This window comes from Suricata suricatta, chromosome 17 (assembly GCF_006229205.1).
Source record: "Suricata suricatta isolate VVHF042 chromosome 17, meerkat_22Aug2017_6uvM2_HiC, whole genome shotgun sequence".
Classification (NCBI taxonomy): domain Eukaryota; kingdom Metazoa; phylum Chordata; class Mammalia; order Carnivora; family Herpestidae; genus Suricata; species Suricata suricatta.
In genome coordinates, this window is record NC_043716.1 from 13,259,715 (window position 1) to 13,270,493 (window position 10,779).

Here is a 10,779-nt window from a genome sequence, read left to right on the forward strand (position 1 = left end):
GCTCACCCTCAGGATTTAAAAGCTGTGTGTTGAGGAGAGCTTCCAGGTGCAGTTCTGAGTGCCTTCTTTGCACTTGGATGCCTTCATTTTCTTCTCTGAGAAGAATAGTTTATTTCTGTCTAATGAGAGAGCATTGAAAACGTTTTATAAAAACATTTAAAAATTATTTTTGTTATACATATATTTTATAATTGTGTGATATGTGATATATACATCTCTGGTATAAGGGAAAAAGGAATTTTTTCTTTAAAAGAAATAGGTTATTAACCCATGTATGATAAGGTTGAGTGAGGTTTGCCTTAAGGGTCTGGAGGTCAAGTTCATGCTGATGGATTATATGGACTTAAATCTTTGTGGTATTTTCTATTCTGGTCCCTGGCATTGGCTTCTGATCTCTTGATAACTAAGGTAGAAACAGAAACTGAACTTGTTTTCCATGAGGGACTAAAGCTGCTTTTGTTCTTTGGAATCTGCTTTGCTTCCAGCAGTTTGGTTCCTTCATCCCCCACCCTTGCCCTGCTCTTGGCACACCAGGGCGCTGCCGTGAGTCCTACAGGCTCCGTGTCACCGTGGTGGAGTTTCGGCTGGTCTTAAGGGTTCGTGTTGATTACTTAAAATTTTAGTGTATATTTTTTGAAATACGAAATGTCTCTTCTCTTGATGGAAATGATGTGAGCATACCAATGTCTTAAGCTTTGACAAGTAATAAAACTGCAAGGTGTGGAAAAGGTGCAAAAGCCCAGGGGAAGTCCAGGGCCTCTTAAAAGAAGGGAGTGGCCTCTCCATCTTTCTTAAACCACAGCATTTTCCCTTCCAGCCACAGGAGGGCATCTTTGGCCCTTTTATCAAGCACCTTAACTTCTCTGTGAATGAATAAAATTGTGCCCTTTGTATTTTCTTGAAATATCCCTTTACTGCCCAGAGAATATTTTTCATGTAAACAAGTGCCTTTTCACATAACTAAAATTTGAAAAATAAAAGAAAAAGGTGGAAACCCATCACTCTATGATCTTTTATGGATATTTCAACCGTTTTATGCTTCTTTATGGTCCCAATTGACAATATTTTATTTTCATGTGTCCTGCTACTCTAGAATATATACAGGCTGGGTAAGTCCTTTGGACTAACTTTTTATTAGTATCTTGGAGGTACTGGAGGGGAATGTTTAGTTATCTTAAACAGTAATTTTTCAGAAGTCTTATGTTCCAGGTAGAGTTAATATAGAGAGTTCTAAGAAACATTTCACTGTTCTTTTGTCTTTTAATTCTTGTTTCGATTGGTCTGGCTGGTGGACTAGCATTGCATGTAGTATGTTGTTTCCATCAAAGCTGGCACACTTGGCTTTGTGTTGTATGTATTTTATAGGTTAGCTGGGCCTTGTTTCCTACACAGGGTGTTTCTGTGCAGAACATAGATATTACTAACGCTGGAGTCTGTGTGAGTTCACGGAAAAGTCTCATCGATTTTTCTGGCACGGGATCAGAAGTGTTGGGCCCAACAGATCTGCCCATTAGGAGGAAAAGGCTCCAATTTGTAAAAGTAAGGAGCCCACTGGGAGAAGGAAAGTCTCAAAGGTGCATCACATTTATAGCCACCCACGAAGGACCCTTAGGAAAGGAATGTGACCAAGTCTTTAGAGAAGTTGGTGCCCAGGAGATTTAGTTTGCTGAATGGGCACCAACCCCAGTAAAACCCAGAAGAGCTTTACCAGTGAGAAGGAATTAGCTTTTGCCTTCTGGAGTAGAGCATTGATGGTCTTGAACCTTTCTAAATGCTCCCAAGTACAAAGTCTGGGCGCTCGCGCCAGCACAGTAATAGAAAGCCCTGCGTGGGGCTCACCCCGCTAGCAGTAGGGCCTCACACACATACCAGGAAGTTCCTGCTCTGCTCTGGAAAGACATTCAGATCCTCTGCTGTGACTCACCCAAATGACTACAACATCAGTTTATTTTTTTAATTACTGGTTGGAACAGCTAATGCTGCCTTTTGGAGGCTGTGCTTTTACTGCAGGGGACCGTGTTGTGACTGAGCAAAGGCCTTGCTTGCATCTCTGCATACCCTCTGAGGTGTGACCTGTCTGTCTCAGTCCAAGCAGAAACATTAGGGACTCCGGGCTCTCCATGGGGAAGTGGAGGATCATGGGTACTCCTTATGAGCCAAGAAACTGAGGAAAGATGGACTAGACCAGAATCTGCAGCTGGGTTTGGCAGAATTGGCTTGTATATGATGTTCCCAGGAGGGCAAAGGATCTATAAATCCTAGATGCTTCTCCAACCTCTCTAGAAGGATGAAAAGCAGAAAAGAGACTTTGCAGTCATCAGACCTGGGTTTACGTTCCAGTTCCACTTGAGGCGTAAATCAGTTTCACTAAGCCTTGGCGTCCTCACACAAAAGATGAAGGATTCTTGCTTCCCAGCAGCAGCCGTTATGTGAGAGCAGTGCTAAGACACCCAGAGGAGTGTGTGAGCAGAGGGGGCTTTTCAACTTGCTCATCTGTATGTGTTCTTTGAGTTTTCCATTTCTGGTCAGGAAATCTACCAGTAGACTCCTGTCAGGGGTCCAAGACCTGAAGTATGTAACTGCTGGTGTAGAGTCCCACTTCTTGACCAAAAACAAAACCTCTGCTTCCGTGTACTGGGCTGACAAACAGGGAACTAGATTGATTGGTCATCTTCTAACCTAAATTGTCTCATTTAATAACCCAGCACAGTGGTGTATGTCCTTCTGTGATAGCTTAAAGAAATGGAAGCTCAGAGAGCCAAAGTGAACTGCCCTAAGGCTGTTTACAGACCTAAGTCGCAGAGATGAAGTTTGAACTCAGGTCCAAAAATCTGAGAATAGGTTCTTGTACGAGATCTTAAAGTTCGTAACAAATGCTACACTAATGTGGAGATGGACTTTTGGGCTCATTTGGCCTCTAGGGGAGAGAGCCTCTCTCACCCAGCTTCACAAATGAAGGTAGCATTATTTTGTAGCCTGTGATCAATGAGCAAGATTTGATAAATGAAATTGCTTATAATTAGTTCTTAATTTATGCTACCAAATCTTCATAGAATTTTGTATTTGGCAGTAGTGCAGATAATTAAGTAGTTAGGGAAACCACATAATAAAATGTCTAGTGCAAGCACATGCTGGATCAGAATCTATGTAAAATAACTGATAATTAGATAATGACTCTTTGACAATACATAATTGTATGATGAAGATGGGTTTTACTTTTTTTATATTTTAATAGGCAGTTCCAAATATTTCACTTACAGAATTGATGTGCTTTTTGATCTTACTGGAGGAGGTAACAATTGTCAGAAAAACAGCAAGTCCTCTTCCCCAAGTAAGGGGACTGAACTCATGTAAATGTGAAGGAAAGAAAAGGCTGCCTGCCATGTGGCGGACCCATTCAGGGAGTGTGGCCTGAGAGTCTAGAAACTGGAGCCAGGAAATTCCCAGCTAGGGGACTTGGCTGGCTTCAGCAGCCAGTCAGCCTCCAGGGAAATGGCAGAGAAAAAGAGAAGACCATGCAGAGAGCACTGTGGGGCCAGGCCCCTCCTGGGACAGTGGCTGAGACATGGGCCTGCTCCCGTAGTTTTTGTGGTTCAAGAGATTTGATACTCGGGGCGCCTGGGTGGCTCAGTTGGTTAAGCCTCTGACGTCGGCTCAGGTCAGAACTCATGTTATTGGGTTCGAGCCCCACATCAGGCTCTGTGCTGACAGCTAGCTCAGAGCCTGGAGCCTGCTTCTGGTTCTGTGTCTCCTTCTCTCTCTGCCCCTCCCCCTCTCATGCTCTGTCTCTTTCTGTATCCAAAATAAATAAATCATTAAAAATTTTTTTGATATCTCTTAGAGCTGGGAAAGGGGGTTCCTGGTCTGCTCTGGCATAAGATCCTTAATTCAGCTATGTTTGTCCTAGGATTCCTGCTGTGGGGGTCAAGTGTGGGGCTTTATGAGCCAAATTCTCTGAACTCTAGGTGAGCACATATAAGGATTTTATTCATTCACAAAGGGAAATATGTTCTCTCATCCTCTACCTCAAGGGCCAGGCAAGGAGGAATAGAGCTCTTCATCTGACTAAAAGGGAGTAGCTTTTATTTGATTCCTGTTGGTTGTTGCCATGCAAAAATAGTGTTTGTTGGATGTTCTGATTTTTTGCAAGAAGCCGGAAATCCAGATTTATGAGAAGTTTACTTAATTGTAAATTCTGAAAGTTAATTCAGTATTCTGTAAAACCTGGTAGGTCATCAGTTTGTGACCTCTTTCACCACCAGGTGGTAGAAATGTTTAAATATTTACTGCCTTGGGGCGCCTGGGGGGCTCAGTCAAGCGTCCGGGTTAATTGTCCGGCTTCGGCTCAGGTCATGATCTCACAGTTCAAGCCCCGCATCGGGCTCTGTGCTGACAGCTCAGAGCCTGGAGCCTGCTTCGGATTCTGTGTCTCCCTCTCTCTCTGACCCTCCCCTGCTCGTACTGTCTCTCTCTGCCTCTCAAACATAAATAAAAACATTTTATATATGTATACTCTCTCCACTTTGCTAAGTCTCATTTACCTCAGCTACTCAAGTCGGCTTCCTGCCTGCCCTCCTTTTTTTAGAGTGCTTCCTACCTCTTAAGAAAGAATCCCAAAGATTCTATGTAGGTTCCTCATTTGCTCTTTGCTCCCAGCACTTCTGGCTGGCCGCGTCCACTCCCATGAGTTCAGCTGCTACTCACCTATAGATTCATCATTCCTGAGTCTAGACCTTTCTGAATTTTCAACATCCACATACCTAACGTCTTCCCCAGGATCATGGTAGTCTCAAATTCACCTTATCTATACCTGCTTTTCTCTTACATTCTTGATCACAGTCCATCCAGCTGTCCAGATTAGAAATCTCTGTCCCTCTCTCTCCTTCACCACCAGGGACCGAAATCTTTCATCTTACAAATATGTCCAAATTCAGCCCAGCCTCTGCATCCTCAGTGCCACCACCTTCATGTTCTTCCTCACCTCTCCCGTGGGTCGGAAGGGTCGCCTGAACCATTTCTGGGGAACTTCTGAGCAGCAGAAAGAGATTTAGATAGGTTTGTGGCGTGGAGGGAGATGAAGAAACCCACCGAGGGGAGTGAAACGAGTGCTTTCAGAAGGACCGGATGGAAAGTAAATCCATGGGGACAGGTCACAGTTGAGAAGAGATCTGAGGCCCTTCCTGAGAACGTTTTCCCCTCTTTAGCAATTTCATAGTTAAAAGAATAATGCATTTTCATTATAAGAGTTTAGAAAATAATGATTAGAAATTTATAATTCCACTAAAATGGAGTTATTTTACATTTTGCTATCTTAGTATTTTTATATGCATATATATTTTTAAATAACAAATGTGGGATCACATTGTATATGACTTTTATTATATTTTTCATGTAGCAATATATTGTGATAACCTTCTGATTATAAAACTAATCTCTGGTGATGGTGGAGGGCACTTACGGGGAAGAGCACTGGGTGTTGTATGGAAAACAACTTGACAATAAAATATTGAAAAAACAAACAAACAAAACTAATCTCTGTGTTGGAAAACTTGTAAAAATTAAAATAAGTTAATCACACTGTCCAGAGACAGCCACTACAATATTTTGGGTTTATTAACAGCCTGTTTTCTTTACATATCATATTATTAGTGTCACTTCACTAAACCAATTGTTCCTTGCTGGAAATTTTAATTTTCTGGTTTTCACTATTGTAAATAATGCTTTTGTGAGTATCTTTGTATAGAAATCTTTATGTGTGGAGCACCTGGCCGGCTCAGTCAGTAGAACATGTCACTCTTGATCTTGAGGGTCCTGAGTTCAGGCCCCACATTAGGTATAGAGTTTACTTTTAAAAATCTTGATGTGTTTTCTTACTGTTTTAGGATAAACTTCCATAAGAATTACTGTGGCAGGGACACCTGGGTGGCCCACTCAGTTGGGCATCTGACTTGATTTCGGCTAAGGTCATGATCTCACGGTTTGTGGGTTCAAGCCCTACATTGGGCTCTGCACTGACAGCACAGAGCGCCTTAGGATTCTGTCTCCCTCTCTCTCTGCTCCTTCCCCGCTCACACTCTATCTCAAAATAAATAAACATTAAAAAAAATCACTGAAGCAGAGGATATGACCTTTTTAAAGGCTCTGTGTGTATTGCCAGTGTGGTCACTGACAAGGTTGTGCTCTTTACTTTCCATAGTGCCAGTGTTAGCCACGCCTTTGCTAGCGCCACGAGGCTGATTTTTTTAAATCCTTTATTGGGTGCCTGGCTGGCTGGTAGAGTGTATAGCTTTTGATCTCAGGATTGTAGGTTTGATCCCCATTGGGTATAGAGATTCCTGAAAAATAAAATCTTAAAAAAAATTCTTTATCACCTGATAGACCAAAATATTTTCATTGTTTTGTTTTATTATGGTATTAGCAAGACCAGACATTTTTATGTTATTTATACGTACTTGTTATATATGTTATCTCCTATATTTTATGAAATTATGTTCTATGTTCATTTTTCCATACAAGTGTTATTTTTTGTTACTGAACTGCAAGGACAAATTTGCCAATATTACCTCTATTTTTTCATATACTTTTTTATTTGTGGTGATTTTGTTTTGTTTTTCCAGTTAGAGGCTTGTAGAGGGTTTATGTAACCAAATCTGTCATTCTCTGCCTTCATATTTACTTTGTTTCCTTTAAGGGTAGAAATTCCTTTCACCACCCGTGGAGCAGAAAAAATGTTTGCTTGTATTTTATTATGGCTCTTTTTGGCATTATTTTTTACATGTAACACTTGACTTTGTATTGGTGTCTGATGTGAGGTTTAAGGACCTAAATGTGTTTAACGAGTAGTTACAAGTTCTCACGGAGCAACTCTTCATAGAGATGACTGCCAACTGCTGTGATAGGAAAGGTGCTCCAGCCGCTGCGGGGGGTGGGGATGGGGTCCTGGACGGTATCGGTCCCCAGCATGGAAGTCAGACGAGAGGCACAGGCTGGTGTGTGGTTCCTGGAGTGTCCCCACCCCTGTCTAGTACAGACTTTCCCAGCGAGCCCTGGCTTTAAAAGAAGTCCAGTCGTGGGTGTGGACGGAGTCCTGAATCTAGGAGTCCAGCCAGTGACAGGCCACTGCTCTTCGAAGGCATCCGTTTGGTGGCACAGATAGCTCGTTGATCTCTTGGGTTTTACAGACTTGATTCTGCATCCTGCCTTTTAGATGTGAGCTTGGGTTGCTGGTACAGTCAACCTCAGCCCTTTCCGAGGGGCATCACAGTGCAGCCCCTCTGCCCTGGGGGGCTTCCCCTGTCATGGACACTCCCTGCCTCTACTTGACCCAGCCGGGTCTTGACTCACGTTACTACTACTCGCTGTTCACAACCTTGCCCAGTCTCACTCCCATTGACTTGAATTCATTTTCTCTCATAAAGCTTTTTTTCTTTAGAGGAATAGATGAAGTTCTCATCCTTTCTTCCATGTCTTTCCAGATTGATCAGCTTCCTCCTCCCAAGTCCTCTATACCCGCCTCTAGCTGCTGTGTTTAGCTAGCTTGGTTTCTCAGAAAAGCTCAAAGTGCGTGGCTCCTCCCTTTTGCTCCCGAACTGCATTTCTTTCCTTATTACTCAGTGTCCACACCCAGGGCGTTTGCCTGGATAAAAATCTGCCCCTTTTCCCCCAGTTACCTTTTCAGGCTAGACACAAGTACCAGCGAAGAATGGCTACCTACCCGGTCCCAATTAGAGGCTCTTAATTCCTCGGTGGCCTGATGTGGTTCAGTGTCCTCCGAGGTCATCCGAGCCTCTAGACCCGAAGTCATTCTCTTTCCTTGCCTTCTCACTCATCTGCTAAGCCTGTTTATTGGGCACCACTAAGCAAAGTTAATGATTATTCCTGTCTGTAGCCAAAAGGGGTGAAGTTATCTATCATCACCCATTTCTGTGAGGTTTTTAAGGACTCTGGACCCACTTCCCCAGGCTTGGCTGTCCCACGGAGTCCAGGGAGAGCCAGGCCACTTCTCATGCCGGCTGATACTGTGCTGCCTTGTGACCTTGGATAAGACACCTCCTTTTGGGAGGGTAGGCTAGATAATCTCAGCTCTGCAGCTGTGAGGTCATGTGAGGTAAGTAAAGGGAGGGGGCAGTCCATGACTTGGTTTTACCTGTTCTGTGGGTTCAGAAGTCCTTTCCTCAGTGGGAGTGGAGGAAGGTAGGTACAAACTGTGGTGGAAACTTCCAGCTCTGAGGAGCCCGCTTCACTGATGACTGACTGATGGTTACATCTCTATCAGAGCAATTCAGAACCCTGCTTATCTCTCAGACTGGGCTCATCAGTCAGTCAGGAATCAGGTTCAGTCCACTTAAGTGGACCAAATTAAAGTCCACTTAATTGCTTCTTATACCTTCTTAGAAAAGTATGATTCTCTAGGAACCTAACCTAAATGAGCACATCAGCATTCTTGAGTCTTTGTGTGGTCATATGATCTCTTGTGCTATGTCCAGCATGGTGGTAGAGAGCAAAGCTAACCTTTTCCAGATATTACTGTGCAGTTAAGAGTTCTGCTCTGACCTTTTACCCCACCCTAGCTTACCAAAGGTCAGCTGGCCTTGGCTACAAGGCTACCTAGGCCGTGCCTGGCACATGTCAGGCACACAATAAATATTTGTTAAACCAGTGTTGTCTGCTGTGTCTCTGAGTGTCTTCCTCTTCATCCTGGCTTTCTCCCTTTGGTATTGATCTAATTATGATACGTGAAATGCTTCCTAAAACTACTTGGAAAATTTGAGAAGTTGGGCCTGAACATCTTCCGGGATCTAATGTAAATACCTGTACTTTGGCTTTGTTTTTGCCATTAGTATGTATGCATTGTAGGGGTCAGGAAACTGATTTTCATAGCTCTTGGGGTTGCATATGTATGTGATGCTTTGTTGTGGTGGGGGTGGAAGGTAGCCTCATTAAGGGGATGTCTCTAGCTCAGCATATTAAAAAATGGGAGGGATTTAAACTGGGCATTGGGATGCACAAGATTTTAGGAGGAAGACAAAATAGAAGTCCTCTAAATGTACACCGTGATTGGGGTGCCTGGGTGGTTCAGCTGGTTAAGCATCCCGCTCGATTTTGGCTCAGGTCATGATCTCATAGTTCATGAGTTCAAGCCCCGCATCAGGCTCTCCTGGCAGCGTGGAGCCTGCTTGGGATTCTCTCCCTTTGTCTCTGCCCCTCCCAGCTTGCTCTCTCTCCCTCCCTCCTTCTCTCACATTAATGAATTAAAAAAAAAAAAAAGCTAAATGTACACAATGTTGGGTGGCCCAGGTGTCCTGCTCCAAAGGTACTAAGCACCTAGAAGCCATTTAAAAAAAAAACTTGAACAGCTTTTTGGAAATGGCTGGGCTTTGGATCAGTCCCATGATGTGCTCACCTTTATGTTGAAACAACAGAAAACTTCTTTTCTCTTTCCTTTGAATGAATACAGTTGTCAGCTTTTACCCCAATTCCATCCCTTTGGAACATGAAGCTGAGGCTAAAATGTTAAATGGCTCTTCTATCCATTCCCTTTTTCTTTTATACCATGCTTGCAGGTTTTCCCCCCTAACTCCATTCTCCAAAGGGGGAAGCCCTAGCTGGTGAGAAATTCTGATTAGCCACTTTCAGGCTCCTGTAGGCAACAGCAGGCTCAGAAAAAGCCTCCTTTCTAAACCCTTGCTTTTGCCTAACATCCCCTGGCTGCTGTCCCCACATGACCCAAATAAACAGATGATCATGTGAAGCCAGTAAGGCTGTTTGTTTTAAATAGCAAGCATCTCCACTAAGCTCTGGAGCAGATGGGATATTGGGGGCAAGGGAGAGGCTGGCATTTTCACCCCACTTATCTCTCGCTCACCCACCCCTGAAGGAAAAGCATCTTAAGTATGCTTCTTTTCAAAAGGGTGCCACCTTAATGGGATAGAGCTGGTCCCTGACAAAAGTAAAAACTTGGACTTCAGCCTCTACGAGAGACTTCAGGGCTACATGAGTGCTATGAGCACTTGAGGAAGGCAGAAGGTACAGCTGGATGAAGCTCTCTGAGCATCTTGGGCCACTGGACAGAATAGTGCTGACCCCAAACAAAACAAGAATTTGGTCAATATTATTTTAGGTCACTTTTATGTGTACTACATATACTGTTTAGCACCCACCCCAATACACATAGCTATGTATTACCTTTTTTTTTTTTTATGCCTTATTTATTAGAGAGAGGGCAATCAGGGGCTAGAAGAGGAGCCAAGAGACAGACACAATCCAATTCAGGCTCCAGGCTCCGAGCAGGAGCAGTCAGCACAGAGCCCAGCCCTGGCCTCTGACTTGTGATCCTCGAAATCAGGACCTGAGTCCTTGGATGCTTAACCACCTGAGCCACCCAGGTGCCCCTAAGTATTGCCTTTAAAATTACTATTTTCTTTGGTTGTACAAGTGGGCCAGGGCCAACCACACTAATAGCAGGTGGCAGACATCTAAAAGGAAGCAATGTCAGGACCCACACAGCTCTCACTCTCCCAGGAAAAGGGCATTTAGGCATTCATCGAGGGGCAGAGGGAGAACTGGGCTGAGTTGTCCCCACCCAGTTCCCATTACCTTCCTTTCCAGCTCTATCATAAGCAAAGCTAGTGACACGTGCAGTGTGTGACGGCCTCTGTGTTCAGCTGCAGGCACTGTAAAGATCAAAGCCCTCTATAGACTGCTGTTGGCAAACACCCCCTTCACTAGGCTCTTGATTTGCACGATCTGTGCAGATCTTCCCTTAGTATGCATTTCTGT